Source organism: Salmo salar, chromosome ssa18, assembly GCF_905237065.1.
Source record: "Salmo salar chromosome ssa18, Ssal_v3.1, whole genome shotgun sequence".
NCBI classification, from domain to species: domain Eukaryota; kingdom Metazoa; phylum Chordata; class Actinopteri; order Salmoniformes; family Salmonidae; genus Salmo; species Salmo salar.
The window spans coordinates 9,298,018-9,324,686 of record NC_059459.1 but is presented as its reverse complement, the minus strand read 5'-3'; the positions used below and the strand labels follow the sequence as shown (position 1 = coordinate 9,324,686).

Sequence of the window (26,669 nt, the reverse complement as noted above, 5' to 3'; positions counted from 1 at the left end):
TGTTCCTTGACATACTAGGAAAGAACAATAAATATATTTTCTCTATTATACACGCACACCAACACACTAGGTTAGCTAGGCAGCTAAAGTTAGCTAGGCTAGGCATTAAGGTTAGGCTTGAGGGTTAGGGTAAGGTAGTGGTGGGCTCCCGAGTGGCGCAGCAGTCTAAGGCATTGCATCTGCAAGAGGAGTCACTACAGTCCCTGGTTTGATTCCAGGCTGTATCACATCCGGCCGTGATTGGGAGTCCCATAGGGCGGCGCACAATTGTCCCAGCGTTGTCCGGGTTTGGCCAGGGTAGGCCATCATTGTAAATAGGAATTTGTTCTTAACTGACTTGCATAGTTAAATAAAGGTTACATTTTTTTTAAATGCTAGTAGTTACTAGCCCAATGCTCTAACCAGTAGGCTACCTACCGCCCCAAAAGTGTACTTTGGTTTAGATGAGAAGTTGCTCACATAGTTGATTAATAGTTAGTTAAAAACATGCTTACTGACTACTGTGCTATTTACTGTAAATATTGCTGCTCAGCCAGAATGTAGAGTTGCCAAGCCATGGCCAAAGGTAAGGCAAAGTCAATTCAAAAGTAGAGTCCACAGACTCTTCTCAACTCCCGCCAGTCTGAATAAGCCCTAAGCAACAGTATGAAGTATAAGGACGGCAGGTAGCCTAGTGGTTAGAGCGTTGGACTAGTAACTGAAAGGTTGCAAGATCGAATCCCTGAGCTGACAAGGTAAAAACCAGTCGTTCTGCCCCTGAAAAAGGCAGTTAACCCACTGTTCCTAGGCCGTCATTGAAAATAAGAATTTGTTCATAACCAATTTGCCTACTTAAAAAGGAGAACCATGCAAACAGACCTGAAAGAAAGAGTGGGTCGTGTTCATTAAGACATTGTAGCACAACTTTTGTTTGTGCAACAGAAAACTAAAAATGTATTTTCTTATGTCCAGGTAGTCCTTCCTTGTTTCAGTTTGTTTGGTTCCTAATAAACATAACCCTGGACTCTTGGGTTGTCGTGGTTTACTGGATATTGCTACACTGATGTTTGCCACGAATGATGAATGTTTCAGAATACAGAAAAAAAAAACATTTACACAGAACTCTATGGAGAGAATGTTAACAAGGGCACATTCATTTCAATGTATGAAAAAGACCCATTTTTTGTTGTTTGTTTTTTTTAAATCATTAAGCGCCAGAGAGAGTACAGTACACAAGCTATTCAATAGCCCAGGTTCTTGCGACATCCCTTGTAGACACTCTTTGCAAGAGACATGGAAGACATGTGAAGGTCACACAAGAAGGGACTTGAGAGAGGGCGGGAGGGGGGGTTGGTAGGAGACTTGCTCTCTCATCAAATTGGCGTTGGACTAATGTATACTGTACCTACAGCGCCCCCTGGTGGCCAGAAAGTTAACATTTGGCCATTTCTACCCACTTAACAGCTGAACGGTTTGTCAAATCAAAGTGTATTAATCGCGTACACAGTTTCAGGTGTTACAGTGGGTGCAGCGAAATGTTTATGTCACTAGCTTATGACAATGCAGTAAAATGTCAAACAAGTACACAAAAAAATTCAATTGTAAAATAAATACAACAGAAACAAGAAATCAAGAACGGCGGGACGAATCCAATTAACAATCCAAATAGCACTGTAGCAGCAATCAAAATGCAATCTATACGCATGTACACCGGGGAAATTTGCACAAGATATAGTAAAACTGATATGTACAGCAGTAGATATATTATGTATGTCAAGAATCCAGTATAAAAATAAATATGCGGTGTGTATAAACTAACTAAAATACAATGTACAGTAGTAGAAGTATTAGAATGAGCTATGTCAGAGATACAGTATTTAAATAGCTACACGGACCGAGTTTACCTTGCAACTTTATTGACCTTTTATTTCCATATTTGCACTCTGTACACCCTACACACTCACTGTCACTCCAACGCAAATCTACCTCCATCTCTCCATTATCCCTGCACATGTACATATGGTATTGAAATTAAAATATTTCCTGTATATAGTATGCTTACTTACCTACTTTGTGTATTTCATATTGTTCAATATGAACTAGAACAATATTTCATATTGTTCTAGTTCATATTGTTATTAATCATTTAAGTTTTAGTTAGCAAGAAAGGCATTTAACCTTACTTGTGCATGTGACAAAACATGAACTTAAATACAGTGTCCAGTGGTTCAATGTCTCGATAACATTTGACAACAGTGTTGGCTGCGTGTTTTTTTTCTTCTCACCTTTATTTAACCAGGCAGGCTAGTTGAGAACAAGTTCTCATTTGCAACTGCGACCTGGCCAAGATAAAGCATAGCAATTCGACATACACAACAACACAAGAGTTCCACATGGAATAAACAAAACATACAGTAGAACAAAAGAAAACAAAAAAGTCTATATACAGTGAGTGCAAATGAGGTAAGTTTAGGCAATAAATAGGCCATGGTGGCGAAGTAATTACAATATAGCAATTAAACACTGGAATGGTAGCTGTGCAGAAGATGAATGTGCAAGTAGAGATACTGGGGTGCAAAGGAGCAAGATAAATAAATACAGTATGGGGATGAGGTAAGTAGATGGGCTATGTACAGGTGTAGTGATATGCGAGTTGCTCTGACAGCTGGTGCTTAAAGCTAGTGAGGGAGATATGGGTCTTCAGCTTCAGAGATTTTTGCAGTTCGTTCCAGTCATTGGCAGCAGAGAACTGGAAGGAAAGACGACCAAAGGAGGAATTGGCTTTGGGGGTGACCAGTGAGATATACCTGCTGGAGCGCGTGCTGCTATGGTGACCAGTGAGCTGAGAAGGCGGGGCTTTACCTAGCAGAGACTTGTAGATAACCTGTAGCCAGTGGGTTTGGCGACGAGTATGAAGCGAGGGCCAACCAACGAGAGCGTACAGGTCACAATGGTGGGTAGTGTATGGGGCTTTGGTGACAAAACGGATGGCACTGTGATAACAAACTGGATGCAGTCTGAGTAGAGTGTTGGAGGCAATTTTATAGATGACATCACCGAAGTCGAGGATCGGTAGGATGGTCAGTTTTACGAGGGTGTGTTTGGCAGCATGAGTGAAAGATGCTTTGTTACTATATAGGAAGCCGATTCTAGATTTTTGGATTGGAGATGCTTAATGTGAGTCTGGAAGGAGAGTTTACAGTCTAACCAGACACCCAGGTATTTGTAGTTGTCCACGTATTCTAAGTCAGAGCCGTCCAGAGTAGTGATGCTGGACGGGCGAGCAGGTGCGGGCAGTGATCGATTGAATAGCATGCATTTAGTTTTACTTGCGTTTAAGAGCAGTTGGAGGCCACGGAAGGAGAGTTGTATGGCATTGAAGCTCGTCTGGAGGTTCGTTAACACAGTGTCCAAAGAGGGGCCAGAAGTATACAGAATGGTGTCGTCTGCGTAGAGGTGGATCAGAGAATCACCAGCAGCAAGCGCAACATCATTGATGTATACAGAGAAGAGAGTCGGCCCGAGAATTGAACCCTGTGGCACACCCATAAGAGACTGCCAGAGGTCCGGACAACAGGCCCTCCGATTTGACACACTGAACTCTATCAGAGAAGTAGTTGGTAAATCAGGCGAGGCAATCATTTGAGAAACCAAGGCTGTCGAGTCTGCCAATAAGAATGTGGTGATTGACAGAGTCGAAAGCGTGAGTGAGTATGATAGCTTGCGTGTGCGTTTTGTATGCGTGAGTGTGCATCACCTGGTAGACGACTGGTGATGGCTGTTCAACAGTCTGATGGCCCGTTAATATCACTAGGCCCTGAACTTAGTGATGAGCTTGGAGGGCACTATAGCGTTAAAAGCTGAGCTGCAGTCGATTAACAGCATTCTCATATAGGTGTTCCTCTTGTCCAGGTGAGATAAGGTGGTGTGTAGGGTGTCGGGTGGTGTGCAGGGTGTCAGGTATGTTCCTTGACTAGCCTTTCAAAGCACTTCATGATGACCAAGTGATACAGGGCGATAGTCATTTAGTTCAGTTACCTTAGCGTGCTTAGGTACAGGAACAATGGTGGCCATCTTGAAGTAAGTGGGGACGACAGACTGGGAAAGGGAGAGGTTAAGAATGTCCGTAAACACTCCAGCCAGCTGGCCTGTGCATGGTCCGAGAACGCAGCTTGGGATGCCTTCCAGGCCGGCAGCCTTGCGAGGGTTAACACGCTTGAAGGTCCTACTCACGTTGGCTACAGAGATCGGGAGCCCACAGTACTCGTCAGCAGCGGGGCCCATGTCGGCAGCTCGGGGTTGTTTTCCTCAAAGAGGAAAAAAAATAAAAATAGTGTTTCACTTGTCTGGGAGTGAGGCGTCTGTGTCCACGATGTGGCTGGTTTTCCCTTTTTAATCCGTGATTGTCTGAAGTCCCTGCCACATGCATATTGTGTCTGAGACAGAATGTGTTTGTGAAATTTCGGGAGAATTTACTACATTTTCTTTGTTAAAGTACCTGGCTACAATGAATGTGGCCTCAGGATATTCGGTTTTGATTTGTTCCAAGTCCAGTGTAATTCCTTGAGTGCCAGCATAGTGTCGGCTTGTGGGGTGGGAGGGGGGGTATTCCAGGTCAGGGGAACAGAAACTCATAAGGGTTTGTACATTCCTACAATCAGACCATGGGTTGTTTATCATGAAACATACTCTTTCGCTTTTAGCTTGATCAAGCACCTCCACTGTCAACAAAGTCTCTCTAAGGCAGAGTAAGTCACAGTCTCTCGTATCGCTATGGTAGGAGATCCACGCTCTGAGCTCGCAAAGTTTTATTGTCCAGAGACTGTACATTAGCAAGTAGTATACTAGAAAGCGAAGGGTGGTTTTCCCTTTTCCTTAAAAATCGGACAAGAACTCCAGCTCACCTCCCTCTTTGGCGGTATCATTTTGGAAAAAAGGCTCCCGTGAGGAATGGAACTGGGGCTCCCGAGTACCGCAGTGGTCTAAGGCACTGCATCTCAGTGCTAGAGGCTTCACTACAGACCCTGGTTTGATTCCAGGCTGTGTCACAACCGGCCGTGATTGGGAGTCACACAGGGCGGTGCACAATTGGCCCAGCGTCGTTTGGGTTAGGGTTTGGCCGGGGTAGGCAGTCATTGTAAATAAGAATTTGTTCTTAACCGACTTGCCTAGTTTAATAAAAGGTTAACTAAAAACTGCTTTGGGCAAAGGATCCAGCTCCGTAAAGTGGTGATTAATCAATCTTCAATCTGATGTACAGAAGTGCTTGTCCGTCATATTAAATTATACTAGAAACTTTGATCAAATAATGTAAAAAAGAACACAAATATAAACAGACTGAATGCAAAGTTAGCAACAGGGCGACCATCGTCGGCACCATCTTGACAATGAACTCAACATTGTGTGAAACCTGGCTTGCCAGACTAGCAGTAGTTCAGAGTAACCCAATAATCGATGCAAGCTTTGCTTCAACTCAAACCCACAAGCACACCAACAACAAAACTTGATCCCAGTCTTCAAACAACCAGCGTCCCAAGATGTCCTTCTCTCGATGAAGATGGTACCCCACACACAGAAATATAATCTTTTCATTCTATTTATAAAGGCACCACTTATGACAGACTTCCCACATCTCCACTCCATATGCTGATTTTTGAATGACAATAAGCAGGGTGAAGGAAGAAAAATCTCTTTGTTTTGGCTGAAATTGGGGAGCTGTTGGCAGCACTAGCTGGGAGAAAAGCGAGGAGCGCTAGCTATTAGGTTATTTCCGTAGCGCGTAAGTAAGGCGACGACCTAATCCGCACCCACATGTCAGCCGAGGCATTCATTATGTGCTGCTGGTAAACTGCCATTAACTGGTACAGACACACATGCCCTCAGCGCAGACACTAATTGTGGTGTTTTAACTCTAATCTTGTGTTCTCTCTCGTTAAGTCTATGGTGGAGTGGAGCTCTTTCGTTCATTTAACTGCAGTCAGCTTGATTGTTGAGAGCAGCATCTCCCAATTAGACACCCGTCTGCCCACCGCCATCTGCAGCATTTATGGCTGGAACTCCGTGTGTATGTACATGCATGTGCGTGCCTGTAACAGAGTGCTCCCTGTGGACCATGATACATACAAATGTCAGAATGCAAATGGGGATAGCCTACAACACTTTAATACGTAAAGTATTTCCAATGAGTTTGCCACTAGCAAGTACTGACCTTTTGTGTATTTGTGAAATGACTAGATACCCTGGCAGCCGTGGTGTAAAGTACTTAAGTAGTACTTGAAAGTATTTTTTACTGAAGTTGTTTTTTTGGGGGTATGTATATTTTACATTCCTAAAGAAAATAATGTACTTTTTATTCCATACATTTTCCTTGACACCCAAAAGTTCTTGTTACATTTTGAATGCTTAGCAGGACAGGAAAAATATCCAATTCACACACTTTTTGAGAGAACATCCCTGTTCATCTCTACTCCCTCTGATCTGGCGGACTCACTAAACAAAAATGCTTTGTTTGTAAATTATGTCTGAGTGCTAGAGTGTGCCCCTGGCTATCTGTACATTTAAAAAACTCAAATTGTACCATCTGGTTTGCTTACTGTAAGGATTTTTTTTAATTATTTATACTTTTACTTCTGATACTTAAGTATATTAGAGCAATTGCATTTACTTTTTATACTTAAGTATATTTAAAATCAAATGCTTTTAGACTTTTACTTATGTAGTATTTTACTGGGTGACTGACTCGAGTAATTTTCTATTAAAAAAAGGTATCTTTACTTTTACTCAAGTATGACAATTGAGTACTTTTTCCTTCACTGACTGGCAGCCAATAAACATCCCTCACTCTGAAACAGTGGAGATATATGATAAACAGACATGGAAATGGGTGACCGGTCTACCCAGAGCCATATATTTATCTTACATGGCTCTGGGTCTTACCCTTCTTCAGCTTGAATATATGCATGCTTTACCATACAAAGTATTCACACCATTTTACTTTTTCCACATTTTGCTGTGTTACAAAGTGGGATTTGTCATTATTTGTCAAAGATCTACACAAAATACTCTGTCAAAGTGGAAGGCAAATTCTAACATTTGTAAAAAATAAAATAAAAAAATAAATACTATTATCTTGATTATAGAAGTATTCAAACCCGAGTGAATAAATATTATAATCACCTTTGGCAGGGATTACAGATGTGAGTCTTTCTGGGTAAGTCTAAGTGCTTTCCTCACCCGGACTGTGCAACATTTGCCCATTATTCTTTCAAAAATTCTGTCAAATTGGTTGTTGACCATTGCTTAACAAACATTTTCAAGTCTTGCCATAGATTTCCAAGCAGATTTAAGTCAAAACATCATCTTCTTGGTAAGCAACTCCAGTGTACTATAGATTAGGCCTTGTGTTTTAGCTTATTGTTCTGCTGAATGGTAAATTCAGATATCTCCCAGTGTCTGGTGGAAAGCAGATTTTGCCTGTGCTTAGCTCCATAGTTTCTTTTTTGACCTGAAAAATTCCCCAGTCCTTAACAACTACAAGTATAACCATAACATGATACCGCCACCACCATGCTTGAAAATATGGAGAGTGGTACTCTGTAATGTGTCGTGTTGGATTTTGCGAGTAATTGAAAAACCTCCCTGGTCTTTGTGGTTGAATTTCACTTCGCGACTAAGGGACCTCACAGATAATTGTATGTGTGGGGTACAGAGATGAGGTAGTCATTCAAAAATCATGTCAGAAACACTTACTGTGCACAGAGTGCACACAGTCCATGCAACCAATTATGGCACTTGTTAAGCACATTTTTACTCCTGAACTAATTTAGGCTTGCTATAACAATGGGATTGAATACTTATTGACTGAAGACATTTCAGCGTTTCATTTTGAATAAAATTTGTAAACATTTCTAAAAACAAAATTCCACTTTCACATTATGGGGTATTGTGTATAGGCCAGTGAGACAAATCTCAATTTAATCCATTTTAAAATTCAGGTTGTAACAACAACATTTGGAAAAAATTCAAGGGGTGTGAGTGAATACTTTCTGTAAGCACTGCACATACACCCAGAGTTGCTTTGACATTTGTCAATGTCTGACGATTTACTTTGGGCATCAACTGACATCGATTCCCTAGAGGCATTCTGGCAGACAAAACAGGCCGACTTACTCATCACCCCAGAATGAACGGAGAGCGCTAATCAGAACCTACACTGAGTCACTCAGGGAAGCAGTCTACAGTCGGTCAGATAGTGACACTGAGAAAGGCTCCAATCAGAGAGTGGACAGATGAGATTCATGCTATCTGCCAGTTCTGATTAAACAGCTAAGTAAGACAGAGACACAAGCATGTGCACACAGAGACTAGGACACACGCATGCATACAGACAAAGTCAGTTACAAGCATGTGAACACAAACGCATTCTCGCATCATGCATCTTTAAGTCGTTGCAAAAGAGTCTGAGCTCTGTTTTGAGGTTTCTCGTAAAGTAATTGGTCAATAGTTCTTCTAAAAGTGAATACAAATCCGAGTCGGCGACATCCACGCTCTCTCCCTACTTAATTAAAACAAATTCACTTCTGCTTTCTCTTTCCCCTGTTCATTCTCTAGAAGGCTGAGCCAGGCTCTATCTCCAGACCTCCCACAAGCTGCAATACACACATACATTATGGATTAATTACTTCATCAAATAAAAAGCAGGGCATCTTGTGATAAACTGCAGGGATACTTTTCATCGTTGATGAGGCCTATCTGATGAATAGTTTAATGAGGGAACTATAGCAGGGCCTGTTTAGTGCTGACAAAGTTCTCACAGCAGCGGGAAAAATGCAGAAAAGAGTAAGACCGATCGGAGATTCACATAATCACATAGCGAATGCATTTAGTTTATCGCCAGTCCATTTGTTTATCCTCCATTCAACCCACTCTGTTCACAATCTGCGCAGAGCAAGAGTATGTACATGATTTAGGATCAGTTTAGCCTTTTATATCATAATGTACACTGAGTGTACAAAACTACTCTTTCCATGACAGACTGAACAGGTGAATCCAGCTGAAAGCTATGATCCTTTATTGATGTCACCTGTTGAAACCACATCAACGGGGGAGACAGGTTAAATAAATAATTTGAAGCCTTGAGACACGGGTTGTGTACGTGTGCCATTCAGAGGGCGAATGAGCAAAACAAACAAATGTAAGTGCTTTTGAACAGGATATGGGACCAGGTGCCAGGCTTTGAGTGTCAAGAACTACAACGGTACTGTTTTTTTCCCTCCACACTCAACAGTTTCTCATGTGTATCAAGAATGGTCCACCACCCAAAGGACATCCAGCCAACTTGACAACTGTGGGGAGCATTGGAGTCCACATGGGCCTGCATCCCTGTTCCGATGGAAAAAGTGGGTGCAACTCAATATTAGAAAGGTGTTCCTAATGTTGTGTGTACACAGTGTATACAATTATATGGACAGGTGGGAACCTGATCCTAGATAAGCATTCCTACTGTGAGATGCTTTGTGGATATGGGCCCAGTTACCCCGTCCATATATTCTTACTCATTAGGATCTAAATGAAAAACGTATCCTAAATCTTTACTCCTACTTTGAAAAGCTTTATGAATACAGGCCCGGAACTCTCCAACTCTATGGATGTCCTGGTGTTGCTTCTTTCTCAAAACAGCTTGCATGTACCCTCCAGAGATGTAGGCCTACCAAATCCTACAGAGGGGTAACCAGTAATTGCAGACAGAGTTAACTTCTGATCTTCTACAAATCTACAGCTGGTATATGTCATGTTCTCCACATATTGCACTCTGTTCCCTGTTCTGGCACAATGGTGTCCTATTGGAAGACGCACAGTGTGGTCCCGCCAGCATTTTCATCACGACAAATATGTACTTATCAGGCACTGCAGACAAGACATTTCTTGGGTTTGGAGCTGGCCCTTCTGTGATCCAATACTGAGTGCCAAGCACTGGAGCGCTTCGACTGCTGATGCAGCTGGGAACTCATTCTAATAATAATCCATTGGATCCAAAGCATTTCCCAGTTTCCCACAGTGTTGGGTATCTACTGCAGTGTGTGCTATCTGTAAACCATTCTAGCTGAGACTGAGATATGCAGATCATAAGTGGTATGGATCGGTATTGACAGACCTGGAAGCACATTTGCACACAGTGAGTGACCTTGATCTCATACAAAACACAATGTTCACATGAGACGATCCCAGTGTTGAGTTCTCAGATAACCAGAAGTTGTTGCACTACATGCATGCATGCTGCCTATTGATTGTAACCTAAAATCACACGGCTCTGATGTAGGTCAAGATGGCGGAGAAAAATAAATAAATACATGAATCAGCACAACATGCTTTCATGTTCGCTGTCATGCTTTGAATGCATAGGCATACTTCTCATAATTGTCTGTCTGTGCATAACGTATGCGTTTTGTTCAGCTGCCATCTGAGCACACTTTGTATCCCTTTGGATACAAACGAAACTGTCCCTGTGCTAAACTTCCAGCGGCATCCTTGTAATTTCCCACTATTAAGCGGAATAGATTGGAGGGGACATGTTTATCTATAATGATCATCTCTAGCTCCATTTCCCTGCATCCCAGCTCTGGCTCTGAAGCAGAGGAGAGGAGTGGTACAGAGAGCTGATTGGGCTGACGCAAGCAGCATCCGAGCTTCACCTGGTAGTCGTGGTAGCAAGCTGGGCTCCACCATTAGATTATTACCAGCATGCCCTTCCCCGGTGACGCTGTACCCCCAGTTCCCGTCTCTACAGCTGTCTGCCAGCCATTTTAAGGGCGATTTTGGGAGCGTGAAAAACAATCTAGCACTTCACTTAGAGGGTGTCTATGTTATCAGTTAAAAAAAAAAAGGGTGAATGTGTGAAAATACATGGTAATTATTTCTGACTCAAAGTACATTTAATACCCAAGAGGGAAATAGCTAGTGATTCTGTTTGTATAGCTTTTACTGTCTGACAGAATGAGGTTATGACTGTGTAGTCAGGAATTGTTTGGGCGGGTTCTCTTTCACAATATCAGTGTTGTAGCTCTGGCCTAATAGACAACCACCAAGTCCATGTCAGTTATCCAAGCGCCAAAACTCTCACGTTCCTCTGTATGCTATTTGACCAACCCAAAGAAATATATTTCCAAAACATACACACGTCCATCAGCATTTTGTTTCAGAGCAGTCCGAAAGTCATCATCTGTAAACTTGACCATAAAAGTACATGTCGAGACAAAAGTCCCCCCCCCCCCCCCCAGAGTCAAATTTTAAATCAGGTCACAAGTCTTTTTTTGACACGCCTTATCATAACTGTAACGACTTATCGTCCTAACCTTTCTCTGTCACTTTCATCCGTGGCCTCTTGTTCTGCGCTTCCTATGAATAAGTCATCAGGGCCTTTGGCTTATTGCTCATGGTTCTGCCGCCTCCGTGGCCCTGTAAACCAACTGAAGTGTTTATGGGAGATAAGAGGCGGTGGAGGTTGCACACCCAATAACAGCTTTTATCATCCCACGTTCTGCAGCGATATACATTCGACAAGAGAGCCCATACTGAAGACGAATCCTTTAATTAGAGAAGTTTGTGGACCCAACATCAGAGGCGTAATGGGTGGGGGGGGAGGGGGGATAAAAACAGCCATTGAAAAGGGCAGCATCTGCGGGATCTCTCGTTGGCCTTGTCTGGCGCTGTGCTGTGTCTGCCGGCGTCGATGGAGAGATAGGAGCCCAGTAACCTCAAAGCAATATCTGTAAAAAAAAAAAATCATTTTTGGAGAAGCATTGTAAGCTTTTCTGCAACGCTTGAATGCCACGGGTTGTCTAGACTATTTAGAATAGATTTGTTCAGTTCATTGATTTTCTTGAGCTTTATCTGTGCAAGTCATGTCTACATTATCGGTTGAATTACTGCCAAAGGCATTCATTTACTCTGCTCAGCTTTCACATAAGTCTAACACTACCCATGGAGCAGAAAAGGTTTACCAATATTATTATTATTTAAAAAAAAATTTTTTTCAAAGGAACGCATGTTCAAGGTTACTCTTGACATGAATGTGCCTTATTGGTCATGGTGACCATACGGAGGGAAACCGATGAAATGACAACAAATCCCGTCGCAATTACTCCGATTTTGAGCGCACAAACACATCTACCAAGCCTTAGATTACATAGACAATGGTCATCGCCATACTTGGACCAGACAGACAGACTCCAAAACCCTGAATATAAAAATCACCTAGCACAAAACATCCTCTACTTCTAGCCAGTGCACACCACGTCGTCCCTCTTGACATCCTATGATACTTAACCTTTGACAATATTCAACAGCACATTTTAAAAGGTTAGCATCATAAGGCCATTCTGTTCCTACTCCATAAAAATGTTTCCTTTCAGACCTCTGAATAGGAAGTAGTTGAAGATTTAATTAGCCAAGCAGACATGTGCCAAAATACTCAGATAATGACTGGCGCTCCTATTCCCAGTCATCTGAATAATCATTGGTGAAAAAAAATTGAATTAATTACTCACTCTCCCAGACTGAGGAAGAGCGATTGTGGCCTCGATTGCATAATTTACCAAACTCCATAATTATCTCCACTCCAAAGTGAATATGTAGTAGTCAAGAGGACTCGCATACAGTTTGTTTGTCCCTTTGACTGTTCAAAGCATGATTATCGCCTGTAGAAGACTACATAACCAAAAAAAACATGTTATGAGGGATTAATTGGCTTTGATTTTCACATAACCATCCCCCCCAAAAAAAATTTATACACCTACAGTATATGAGTAAATCGTCAAGTAGCCATATGCCCCATATAACAGCCCAATGTTCAAACAAGCTCAGATATAGCATCACAGTTTCCTATTGTTTTAGACCTGTGATACTATATCTGAGCTTGGACAGTAATAGCCTAGTGGGAACTGGGGAAAAGGGATCATGCGATCCTCTTCTTCCTTGAATCTCCTATAAACCCCAAATGAACCATTCCGCATCACAAGCAAGCGCCAAAGCTCTATTGATATTTAACAAAGATTAGCTTTAAATTGATGATTAACCTTTGTAATCCTATGTGCACAGTGAGAACAGCTCCACTTGTCTCTTGCAAGAGCCACATTAAAGAGCTGCAATATTGTTCGGGGAAAATTGAGTCTCAGCAAGCAAATGAGGCAGCAGCGTTATCTGTAAAATGGCGTTCCAGCGGATAATGAAGACGAATCTCCAGAATGGAGAGTTCTCTCATAATGAATCACAACAGAATCATTTCTCTCTCGCATTGGGGCATCTATTAATAAAAAGGTCTACGTCCAATACATCCCATGACAATATTGCGGCCCTTATCTCACCAGGGAGCAGAATTAACATCAGGGAATGAACGCCTGCCATTTCTTATGCGGCTGGATTAAGGACTAATCGGACATTAAATGAGTCATTTCTTCATATTTAACTCAGACTGGGGGAGGTAATGGTTTAATTTGCCGGGCAATGAATGTACCCTGTGGATTTTTGCTTTGCATTCAATCACAGTCTTCTGCCTACCACTGCTACGTTGTGTATATCTGCTCCCTCTCGTATACAATTTACTGGAGAGCATCCTGTATACACTTCTGCAATGATCAAATATAGCACAAGTGGTGGGGAGAAAAAGGCATAGCTCAAGGCTAAAGACGGAGACGTCCATACAGACCCAAAGCAACGGACTTGAATCTTTCAGGTCCACGGGAAGCACCAAGTCAAGATTTGTTAGACTGTCACTCTGGCAAAGGGTAGACCGTTTTAAAGCCACACAGATACTTCACAGGATACTTTTCATAACCTGTGTACCTCACTGGTATCAACAGGTATCTCTTTAGATGCCTCTGCCTTGGGCCCATCCTGACCGCCTTGTGTGCCCATGACCCTTTAACCCCTCTGGTACCACCCAGCCTAGTACTCAAAACAATCTCCATACAAGTTGAATTACCCACACATTTTTATATACGAGGCCTTTATACAGATTCATTTTCCTATTTGGCTTCAGCGATATCATTGTCCTGCTTCTTTCTGCCCCTATCCCAATGGCACCGTGTCACTGTCACTAGCCCATACTGCACCACAATATGGAGTTCAATGGCAGGGCACAAACACTGAACTACAAGCCATTCATAAGAGCACAGCATGCATGTGGCTTGCCCTGAAGTTGATTGACCTTTTCACCTACATAAACCTCAGTGCTTATAAATAGCAAGTTTCAGTCCAGCTCAATTTCTTTTGCTCATTACAAATGTCAAATGCCACTCCTGGTGCCATGTGAGAACCAGTAGAGTTGACTGGTTGACATTGACCTTTTGCTATAATTTGTTGTTCTTTTAAAATGATATTAAGTGCCAACAAAACCCCCTAAAACTTTTGATAAAAGCCCCTGCTGAATTACAAAGCTACCTCCGATTTCATTTAAGAAATGATTGACAACAGCTTGATCTTCACCTAACAGTTGCTATGACTACACCTCACACATGCATAATATGTGCATAAAGTGGCCCCTAAACGGTGTCCCTCCTAAATCACCTTGTCAAGGCGCCCAGACAAATGAATTCCCTTATCTTAAAATACATTTTAGAAATGCCTCTGTGCTGAGCCTCAGTCAATTAAACATATTTAAATTAAAATAAATTATAATAGTAAATTATTTCTTAAAATATCCTGGAGGCCAAGAGTCAGAATATTGGCATACTTTATAAACATGAGAAGAAAGAAATACACTGCTCAAAAAAATAAAGGGAACACTTAAACAACACAATGTAACCAAGTCAATCACACTTCTGTGAAATCAAACTGTCCACTTAGGAAGCAACACTGATTGACGATAAATTTCACATGCTGTTGTGCAAATGGAATAGACAACAGGTGGAAATTATAGGCAATTAGCAAGACACCCCCAATAAGGAGTGGTTCTGCAGGTGGTGACCACAGACCACTTTTCAGTTCCTATGCTTCCTGGCTGATGTTTTGGTCACTTTTGAATGCTGGCGGTGCTTTCACTCTAGTGGTAGCATGAGACGGAGTCTACAACCCACACAAGTGGCTCAGGTAGTGCAGCTCATCCAGGATGGCACATCAATGCGAGCTGTGGCAAGAAGGTTTGCTGTGTCTGTCAGCGTAGTGTCCAGAGCATGGAGGCGCTACCAGGACACAGGCCAGTACATCAGGAGACGTGGAGGTGGTCGTAGGAGGGCAACAACCCAGCAGCAGGACCGCTACCTCCGCCTTTGTGCAAGGAGGAGCAGGAGGAGCACTGCCAGAGCCCTGCAAAATGACCTCCAGCAGGCCACAAATGTGCATGTGTCTGCTCAAACGGTCAGAAACAGACTCCATGAGGGTGGTATGAGGGCCTGACGTCCACAGGTGGGGGTTGTGCTTACAGCCCAACACCGTGCAGGACGTTTGGCATTTGCCAGAGAACACCAAGATTGGCAAATTCGCCACTGGCGCCCTGTGCTCTTCACAGATGAAAGCAGGTTCACACTGAGCACATGTGACAGACGTGACAGAGTCTGGAGACGCCGTGGAGAACGTTCTGCTGCCTGCAACATCCTCCAGCATGACCGGTTTGGCGGTGGATCAGTCATGGTGTGGGGTGGCATTTCTTTGGGGGGCCGCACAGCCCTCCATGTGCTCGCCAGAGGTAGCCTGACTGCCATTAGGTACCGAGATGAGATCCTCAGACCCCTTGTGAGACCATATGCTGGTGCGGTTGGCCCTGGGTTTCTCCTAATGCAAGACAATGCTAGACCTCATGTGGCTGGAGTGTGTCAGCAGTTCCTGCAAGAGGAAGGCATTGATGCTATGGACTGGCCCGCCCGTTCCCCAGACCTTAATCCAATTGAGCACATCTGGGACATCATGTCTCGCTCCATCCACCAACGCCACGTTGCACCACAGACTGTCCAGGAGTTGGTGGATGCTTTAGTCCAGGTCTGGGAGGAGATCCCTCAGGAGACCATCTGCCACCTCATCAGGAGCATGCCCAGGCATTGTAGGGAGGTCATACAGGCACGTGGAGGCCACACACACTACTGAGCCTCATTTTGACTTGTTTTAAGGACATTACATCAAAGTTGGATCAGCCTGTAGTGTGGTTTTCCACTTTAATTTTGAGTGTGACTCCAAATCCAGACCTCCATGGGTTGATAAATTGGATTTCCATTGATTATTTTTGTGTGATTTTGTTGTCAGCACATTCAACTATCTAAAGAAAAACGTATTTAATAAGATTATTTCTTTCATTCAGATCTAGGATGTGTTGTTTAAGTGTTCCCTTTATTTTTTTGAGCAGTATATTTACAAATGAACAAACTTACAGCATCCATCACAAGGGTAAAATATGTCTGGTGTCTATTCTAACACACCCACTTCATGAACAAATAACATTGACACATAAGACCTGAACTCTGCCGAAATCCAAACACCCACCCCCCCTCTCAAAACTCGATCTCTCCCCTAATGTGGCAGAAATGACATGGCCCGGCTGCAACATGAAAAAGCCTGTATGCTACACAATACCCAGTAATGAGGGATCTGCTTGACATGTACCTACTCATCTGACAGAGGAGATAGGGAGGGAACAAAAGGTAATGAATAAATTAGCTGCCAGTCATCAACAAGGGGAATGATAAATCTACTTCATAACACATGGAAATGATGGCATCTGCCGATCTCAGAATCCCTGATGAAAAAAATTACCCATAAAATACATTCTGAATTAGATGTCAGAGCCTCTTCCCCATCTACTGCGTCCTCACCCACTCCCTCCCTCTATCCCTTTATCCCATTATTCCAAAATGACAGCAAATTGAGCAGAACAAAGCCCATCGTCTGGTAGCATGGATTGTAGAATGTATCTAGGAAACCTCATCAAAATCCATGTGCCTTTAATAAGGCTTTCCTCAGGCAAGACTTCAGACTCTGGGCTTTTGATGCAACAGCATCGCGACTCCAGAGCAACAAGAGACGAAAGACAGCGACAGTATCAATACTGCTTTTTCATATGGTGTTTCCTGGTTACTGGTGCGAAGGCAGGCAAGCCGGCAGAGTGGGATCAGGCAAAGTGGGATCAGCCAGGGAGATATAGACTAAGTAGCAATACGCTCCACGCAACCCTGCCGTACTCATGAATAATGGAATTCTGTACAAATATGCAAATCTGGGCATTAGCCTAGTTATACCCCTGTACTGTAACTTACAGTGACTTATCTATTATGTATGAGCCCCCTATTGGAAGGAGGAAAGAAGGCCTGACAGCTAACTTCATGGTCTCCACAGTCACTAGCTAACCCGCGTCACAAAAAGGGACAGAATAGCAGGGGAAGTGGCTACATGCTACGGTTACGCAGCACTAGATCGCCGAAGACGTAAACAATTAGCATTGGGTTCCACCACCACACCAAATTGCCATGCTACTTAAAACAATTACATAGGTAGGATTTGGAAGCCTATAAAATAGCGGGAATGAGCATGAAGTTGTCGCTAATCCCCTGATTCTTCTCAAAGGCTGATATGAAGTGTTGATCAGTAAGAAGTACACAGGGGATGGAAATGAAGGTTCTACAGGCAGGCAGGAAAATAGGCCACTGCACTGTATAACATTGCCATCATAATGTAAGCCTATGATGAACACTCCCCGTTGAATATAGTCCTACAATGATATGGTAATCATCAACAAGTACCCACCAGTAGTACAGGTTGTTACTGGGCCCGTGAGAGGTTGAAATCCACAGGCCACATGAGGCTACTGCCACGTTCAGCACAGGCCAGAAGCACAATGAATGAGCCACCATGGTTCTACGATGAGCAACATAATCATTGGCGTCAATCGAAGTCAATTGTTGGAGGACATACGACTGCTCAGATTTGAAAGAGAACCTGACATACAATACCTGTCCTCCCACCATGGCAACAGAACAGGCCACAACCCCAGCCTCATATCCCTCCAGCATTCAAATATCCCTAAATAGTCAAATCAGGAAGATAGGCCTGCTTTTAACTGGAGAATAATAACTCCAGATATTATGGTTTGGAGATTGAATCTAGCACACATTACTGTTGAAAAACACTGTTGATTTCATGATAGATACTCCACTTCCTGAGGGAGAATACAAAACATTTTCTCCCATACATTTTTAGGGAATACATTTACATGTTTAAAAAAAATAACTGTGCCATTCCTTCCACTGGTACAGTTATTATTTTAATTCAGCGCAAACAACCTCATTTAATATTAATACCAATCTTGTTGTATTTTATTGGTGTTGAAGAAAACTTGAAAAATATAATTTAGATCCAGTGAAATTTAATACAGTAACATGGAATACATCAAATGAAACCCTGGGGTTAATTTTAGTACACCAGAGATGCTTTCGCTCAAAATCTCCCCCCCCGTTCTCTGCAGTGCTGGATATTTGGTAGGAGTAGCTACTCCACTGCCTTATTTTGTCATCGCTTGCTTCTGCATTAGTCAAGTCTCTGTAGACTGCATTTGGCCAAACGTGTTAATGTGACATCCTGACACTGTGGGGTTTAGAATGTCCCTCATGTGTCGGTAGGCTGGATCACACCAACATCCTGTTTTTAATAACCGAATTCCAAATAGACCCTAGCCCATCCCCTAGGCACTCCCGTAGATCTAAAAGAATTGGATAGGTGTAAGCAACAAGAGTGCCTAGGGGTCCATTTGGAATTCAGCATCTGAATCAGTCACCCTCAAGCTATTCTCCGTACTAACCCATCCCCAATTCCCTTTGCTCTCTGCTTACCCCTGCATGCCCCGTCCTTGGCTGCTATAGAAAAAAAGAAAGCAAACAAACAAACGTGACAATGATTCTGCTGCAGACAAACAATGAACCATTCATGGTAATCAGTGAAGTACGAAAATAACGAGCTGAGCCCTACCCTCCATCCTGAGTGGTTGTCCATGAGGCGAAGCCTTGTCTTCTCGGACCTGCTGAAGTTCAGTGTGCTACTAACAACCCGCTCGCAATGGTTCCATTACAATACCTTGTGGGTTATGCTTCAGCCACAAGCTAGAACTGTTCTTGCAATGGACAATGTCTTCTTTAGGAATACAGGCAGTCTAACCAGCGATCTAAACTTGATTAAGCATGGTGGAATTACTGACAAGGCATGCAGGGCACATACCTTGGGTCCCGGACCTCCAGGGTACCCCCATTGATTTCGTTATTCCCGCTCACTCAGATATCATATTAAACATGGCATAAGTCATGTAAAAAATTTGTAAAATCGCAGGAAATTAGCATAAACAAATTGATGCATCTCCACCCCATAGCAAAATGAGTAGAATTGCATGAGACTAGTTAAAAAAAATTGCTAAACAAATTATTCTGCACATCAAGGGGGGAAAAAAAACATGTAGAATTGCAGCAAACTTGCTTTAAAAACAGCAACATTTTCAACGCACAATGGCAAAATGTTTAGAATAGCAGGAATTGAACTGAAACTAAAAATAATTAAATCGCCGCCATCAAGGGGGTGGGGGTCACTAAAATGTTACCGCTAAGTGCCCCCCAAAAGGCTAGGGCCCTGCATACAGGACTGGACGCCAGATTTGTATCATCTGGCTGATGCGTTTAATCTTACACAGAAGACGTAAAAAAAAGGTATTTTATCTTTCCAAAATCAAGCTGCATTCATTAGTCTACACCACCCACACTATTCTAATTACAGGCGAATGAGACAACCCATGGCAATCATGAATTAGCCTACACCCCTGTCATAAGTGATATAGGAAGCTCCTGGCTCATCTTAAAGGAAAACTCGACACAAACTATATTTTGGTTTACAGTCACTAAATGTTTTGCATGTCAGCAGAATAACTGATGGAGTGCAATCTCTCGTTGAAGCCCCCTCAACCAACCACCTAGAGAAATATTATGGTAATGTCCCCCAAGTCCCAATATTCATGAAGTGAAATAGACAGCAGGAACGGTGCTCTCACACAGGGTAATAAAGTTGATGGAAAGATCACACCACCGCCGTAAACTCAGCACACATCCGCACAGGTGCACTCACGCCCTTCTGAGCGCACAGCCTATTGTTCTCGTGAAATCCATTCCTAGTTTGCACGACTCTCACTCCAGTTTCATCAATCAGCAAGGCTTACATATTATGTTAAAATATAGGAACTGTGGACGCTACTGCCCCAGCAAAAGATGTACTGTTATGGCGTGTAGGGTAGCCTAGCACAATCCTTTAACATCTATGGCCATTGTATGTTATGTTCAGAGTAAAACTGGCTCTGGCAGCCAAAACACCCAAATACTCCCATCTAAACATGAATGAATTCTCAATTGTGATATGGTTCTAGAAACACAAAGCTCTCTACTTTCATAACACATCAGAATCATTTTAGAAGTCATAACAGAATTATCGACAGCGAGAATGAATGGTGCTAGTCAAGGAACTATTGAAGCCTGGACAAATATATTTGACTCTCAATAATAAGCCCAGCTAAAGCACAACACGTACAAATAAAACAAACAATCTATACAGCACCAGTCTAAAGTATGGACTCACCTACTCCTTCCAGAATTATTCATTATATTGCAGAATAATAGTGAAGACGTCAAAATGATAAAATAACACATATGGAATCATATTGTAACAAAAAAAAAAAGTTTAACAAATCAAAATATATTGTAGATTCTTCAAAGTAGCCACCCTTTGCCTTGATGACAGCTTTGCACACTCTTGGCATTCTCTCAACCAGCTTCATGGGGAATGCTTTTCCAACAGTCTTGAAGGAGTTCCCATTTACGCTGAGCACTCGTTGGCTGCTTTTCCTTCACTCTGCAGTCCAACTCATCCCAAACCATCTCAATTGGGTTGAGGTCGGGTGACTGTGGAGGCCAGGTTATCTGAGGCATCACTCTCCTTCTTGGTCAAATAGCCCATACACAGCCTGAAGGTGTGTTTTGGGTCATTGTCCTGTTGGAGAAAAAAAAATGATAGTGGGACTAAGTGTAACGGTGTAGGTTCCGTCCCTCTCTTCACCCCAACCCGGGCTCGAACCAGGGACCCTTGCACACATCAACAACTGACACCCCACGAAGCATCGTTACCCATCGCGCCACAAAAGCCGCGGCCCTTGCAACGCAAGGGGAAACCCTACTTCAAGTCTCAGAGCGAGTGACGTCACTGATTGAAATGTTATTAGCGCGCACCACCGCTAACTAACCATTTCACATCGGTTACATGAGCACAAACCAGATGAGATGGCATATCGCTGCAGAATGCAGCGCTAGCCATGCTGGTTAAGTGTGCCTTGAATTCTAAATAAATCACAGACAGTGTCACCAGCGAAGCACCCACAAACCATCACACATTCACGGTGGGAACTGCACATGCAGAAATCTTCCGTTCACCTACTCTGCGTCTCACAAAGACATGGCGGTTGGAACGAAAAATCACAGATCTTCACCGGTCTAATGTCCATTGCTCGTGTTTCTTGGCCCAAGCCAGTCTCTTATTATTATTGGTGTCCTTTAGTAGTGGTTTCCTTGCAGCAATTCGACCATGAAGGCCTGAGTCACACAGTCTCCTCTGAACAGTTGATGTTGAGATGTGTCTGTTACTTGAACTCTGTGAAACATTTATTTGGGATGCAATTTCTGAGGCTGGTAACTCAAATTTATCCTCTGCAGCAGAGGTAACTCTGGGTCTTCCTTTCCTGTGGAGGTCCTCATTAGAGCCAGTTTCATCATAGCGCTTGATGCTTTTTGTAACTGCACTTCAAACTTGACATTTTCCATATTGAAGCACCTTCATGTCTTAATGTCGTCTTAGCTTATTTGAGCTGTTCTTGCCATAATATGGACTTGGTCTTTTAACAAATAGGGCTATCTTCTGTATACCACTATTATTTTGTCACAACACAACTGATTGGCTCAAATGCATTAAGGAAAGAAATTTAACAAATGTACTTTTAACAAGGCACACCTGTTAATTGAAATGCATTCCAGGTGACTACCTCATGAAGCTGGTTGAGAGATTGCCAAGAGTGTGCAAAGCTGTCATCAAGGCAAAGGGTGGCTACTTTGAAGAATCTCAAACATAACTTTTTTGGTTACTACATGATTCCATGTGTGTTATTTCATAGTTTTGATGTCTTCACTATTATTCTACAATGTAAAAAATAAAAATAAAGAAAAACCCAGGGGATGAATAGGTGTGTCCAAACTTTTGACTGGTACTGTATATACAAACAATATACATCTCACACACACACATCCAAAAGTATGTGGACAACACTTCAAATTAGTGGATTCGGCTACACCGTTGCCGACACCGTTGCTGACAGGTGTACAAAATCGAGCACACCGCCATGCAATCTCCATAGACAAACTCAGGACTAGAATGACCCATACATAAGATTTCAGTGACTTTCAACATGGCACCATCATAGGATGCCACCTTCCCAACAAGTCAGTTCGTCAAATTTCTACCCTGCTAGCTGCCCCGACCAACTGTAAGTGCTGTTACTGTGAAGTGGAAACTTATAGGAGCAACAATGGCTCAACCGTGAAGTGGTAGGCCACACAAGCTCACAGAATAGGACCGCCGAGGGCTGAAGCCTATAAAAAAAAATACTCTGTCCTCGGTTGCAACACTCACTACAGAGTTTGAAATTGCCTCTGGAAGCAACATCAGCACAAGAACTGTTCGTCGGGAGCTTTACGAAATGGGTTTCCATGCCCGAGCAGCCACACACAAGCCTAAGATCACCATGCACAATACCAATGTTGGCTGGAATGGTGTGAAGCTTGCCACCATTGGAGCAGAGGAAACGCGTTCTCTGGAGTGACCAATCACGCTTCATCATCTGGCAGTCCGACGGACGAATCTGGGTTTGGCAGATGCCAGGAGAACGCTACCAGCCCCAATGCATAGTGCCAACTGTGAAGTTTGGTGGAGGAGGAATTAATGGTCTGGGGCTGTTTTTCATGGTTCGGGCTAGGCCCCTTAACAGCAGGTAGCCTAGTCGTTAGAGCTTTGGGCCAGTAACCGAAAGGTTGCTGGATCAAATCCCCGAGCTGACAAGGTAAAAATCTGTCGTTCTGCCCCGAGCAAGGCAGTTAACCCACTCTTCCCCGGGCGCCGAAGACGTGGATGTCGATGATGGCAGCCCTCCGCACCTCTGATTCAGAGGGGTTGGGATAAATGTGGAAGACAAATTTCAGTTGAAGGTATTCAATTGTACAACTGACATGCTAGACGATTCTGTGCTTCCAACTTTGTGGAAACAGTTTCCTATTTCAGCAGGACAATGCCTCCGTGCACAAAGCAAGATCCGTACAGAATTGGTTTGTCGAGATCGGTGTGGAAGAACTTGACTGGCCTGCACATAGCGCTGACCTCAACCCCATCTTACACCTTTGGGATGAATTGGAACGCCTACTGTGAGCCAGGCCTAATTGCACAACATCAATGCCCGACCTCATGAATGCTTGTGGCTGAAAGGAAGCAAATCCCCACAGCAATGTTCCAACATCTAGTGGAAAGCCTTCCCAGAAGAGGGGAGGCTGTTATAGCAGCAAAGGTGAGAAAAACCCAATATTAATGCCCATGATTTTGGAATGAGATGTTCGATGAGAAGGCGTCCACATACTTCTGGCCATGTAGTGTAAATATATACATACAACAGAAATATAAAACACAACGTGTGAAAGTGCTGGTCCCATGTTTCATGAACTGAAATAACAGATCCCAGAAATGTTACGTGTACAAAAAGCTTATTTCTCATGTTGTGCACAAATTTGTTTACATCCCTGTTAGTGAACACTCTATCCTTTGTCAAGATAATCCATCGACCTGACAGGTATGGCATATCAAGAAGCTGATTAAAGAGCATGATTATTACACTGGTGCACCTTATGCTGGGGACAGTAAAAGGCCACTCTAAAATGTTTTGTCACAACACAATGCCACAGATGTCTCAAGTTGAGGGAGAGTGCAATTGGCATGCTGACTGCAGGAATGTCCACCAGAGCTGCTGCCAGAGAATTGAATGTTAATTTCTCTACCATAAGCCGCCTCTGTCATTTTAGATTTGGCAGTACATCCAACAGGGCTCACAACCGTAGACCACATGTAACCACACTAGCCCAGAACCTCCACATTCGGTTTCTTCACCTGCAGGATTGTCAGAGACCAGCCAACCGGACAGCTGATGAAACTGTGGGTTTGCACAACCGAAGAATTTTTGCACAAACTGTCAGAAACCTTCTCAGGGAAGCGCATCTGCATGCTAGTCGTCCTCAACAGGGTCTTGACCTGAATGCAGTTCGGTGTTGTAACCGACGTCAGCTGGCAAATACTCACCTTCAATGGCCACTGGCACGCTGGGGAAGCGTGCTCTTCACAGATGAAACCCGGTTTCAACTGTACTGGGCAGGTGGCTGACAGCATTTATGGCGTAGTGTGGGTGAGTGGTTTTCTGATGTCAACGTTGTGAACAGAGTGCCCCATGGTGGCGGTGGGGTTATGGTATGGGCAGGCATAAGCTACGGACAACGAACAAAATTGCATTTTATCGATGGCAATTTGAATGCACAGAGATACAGCGACGAGCTCCTGAGGCCCATTGTAGTGCCATTCATCTGCCGCCATCACCTCATGTTTCAGCATGATAATGCAACGCCCCGTGTCACCAGGATGGAAGCTGAAAATGTCCCAGTTCTTCCATGGCCTGCATACTCACTAGACACGTCATTCATTGAACATGTTTGGGATGCTCTTGATCGACATGTACGACACTGTTTTCTAGTTCCTGCCAATATCCAGAAACTTCACACAGCCATTGAAGAGGAGTGGAGCAACATTCTACAGGCCACAATCAACAGCCTGATCAACTCTACGCGAAGCAGATGTGTCGCGCTGCATGAGGCAAATTGTGGTCATGCCAGATACTGATCGACACCCCTACCTTTTTTTGTTTTTAAAGGGTATCTGTGACCAACAGATGGATATTACAAACGCAAAATATACACTCAATGTGCACTGTTTTAACACAGTTGCAGCCAACAGTATATTTCAGTTACAACAGAGCTATATAGCTAATTAGAACAGCTGGGCACCTCTCTTTTCCCAGCCATACTCATGTTACCTTTTGTTTTTAGAAAATTATTTCTCAATGTTATGAAAGTAAAGTTCCAAAGGTTTTCTAAACTGTAATGTAATCTATGATTATTGTGCAGACAGAGCGTTGGGACTGTTGTAGGCTACACATTGGCTGTGCCCTCAGCAATGCTTAAATTGAGAACCCAATAGGCTTTTGGGGTGGAGAGCTGCTGCCCGGGAACGACGACTGATTTATGCAATTAAACCGCAATCATTTGGAATGCTCAATTGCTGACACAGACATGGCCGTTTACCACTTAATGCCCAATTATCAGTGTGGTTACAGCAGCGTCAACGTAAAAACGGATTTGGGGTTTTACAAGTTTAACTCCAATGTTTTTTTGAGACGCAAATGATCTAAAGGCCTCAGTTTATGTCAACATGTATTTAATACAAACACCCTTATCTTATCTAGGAAGCCAATGTCCACTACCAATTATTAAAGTTACACTGTATCCTATATGCACGACTAGATACGTTTAAAATACAATAGCCTAGATTAAAAAAAATATATATAGTTCATGCGCATGAATAATGTAGAGGAGAGTACTTTAATATTAATATAGAATGAATATGTTAATATAGAATAGTAGGTTTGTAAACACGTTATCTATGATAGAAGATCAACATTTCTGGTTTGAATATACTGTAGGTTATGGATCGAATGTCATCCGAATTTTCCAACGAGGAATGATGGTAGATTACAAGAATATGACTACATACTTCCCAACTAACTCGGAAATACATTGAGTTGGAACTACTCATGATTTATCCAAAAACAAGAAGGAATTCTATTTCAGAATGCAATCACAGATCATTCAACCTGCGTCCAAATTCCCGTCGCAAATGAAGAGAGGGATATTAGACTGGAAGGCACGAAAAAAGTAGACTACCCTAGACCTAGTAGACAAACAAATCTAGTTACCTTGCATGAGGTCGGCGATAGTGATGGAATCTCCGAGAGTCATCGGTCTGGCTTGAGTTCAGTCACAGATGAAACCAACGGATTGCACTTTTACACCAGCAGCTGACTACAAGAGCCTAAAACTGTCGTCCTTTCTCTCTCACTGAAATTCACTCGGAGCATCAGCCACTCTCATCACTAATTAATTTGAAGGAAGACATTAGGGAAACTGAGCCCCGTTTTTTTTCAGAGCTTGCTTTGACTCCATCCCTCGAAACAGACATACAAACCCCACTCTATCGGAACGTGGTGAGATTTGTGCGGAGCGCTGCCTGGCGTAGCACTGTGGGAGGAGTCGTGTCAGGTGACCAGGTAAATTGCTGCGGTACTAATTCAAAGGTGCTAGTTTTTAAAAATATATATTTCATAAATGAACCGTTTAGTTTACTATTAGTAGCGCTTAATGTGAACTCATATTATTGTAGGCTACTTAATTATGGGACTCTACAGATTTTAGCTACGTTTTGCACTTCCAATTCAAGTGAATATGCATATTCAATATTTTATTCACTGCAGGTTAGTATGCCGGGAGCATCATTGA

The 26,669-nt window shown here is 42.9% G+C and overlaps 1 protein-coding gene across 2 annotated transcripts in view; it reads right to left on the bottom strand.

The window, feature by feature from the left end:
- LOC106576786 (heparan sulfate glucosamine 3-O-sulfotransferase 1) overlaps window positions 1-26,376 on the bottom strand; it is a 34,847-nt gene extending 8,471 nt beyond the window's left edge. For both annotated transcript variants that reach the window (XM_014154190.2, XM_014154187.2), the window contains exon 1: window positions 26,090-26,376. The gene's annotated coding sequence lies outside the window, so the exon portion shown is untranslated. The remainder of the gene's footprint in view (window positions 1-26,089) is intronic.
- Between the last annotated feature and the right edge of the window lie 293 nt (window positions 26,377-26,669).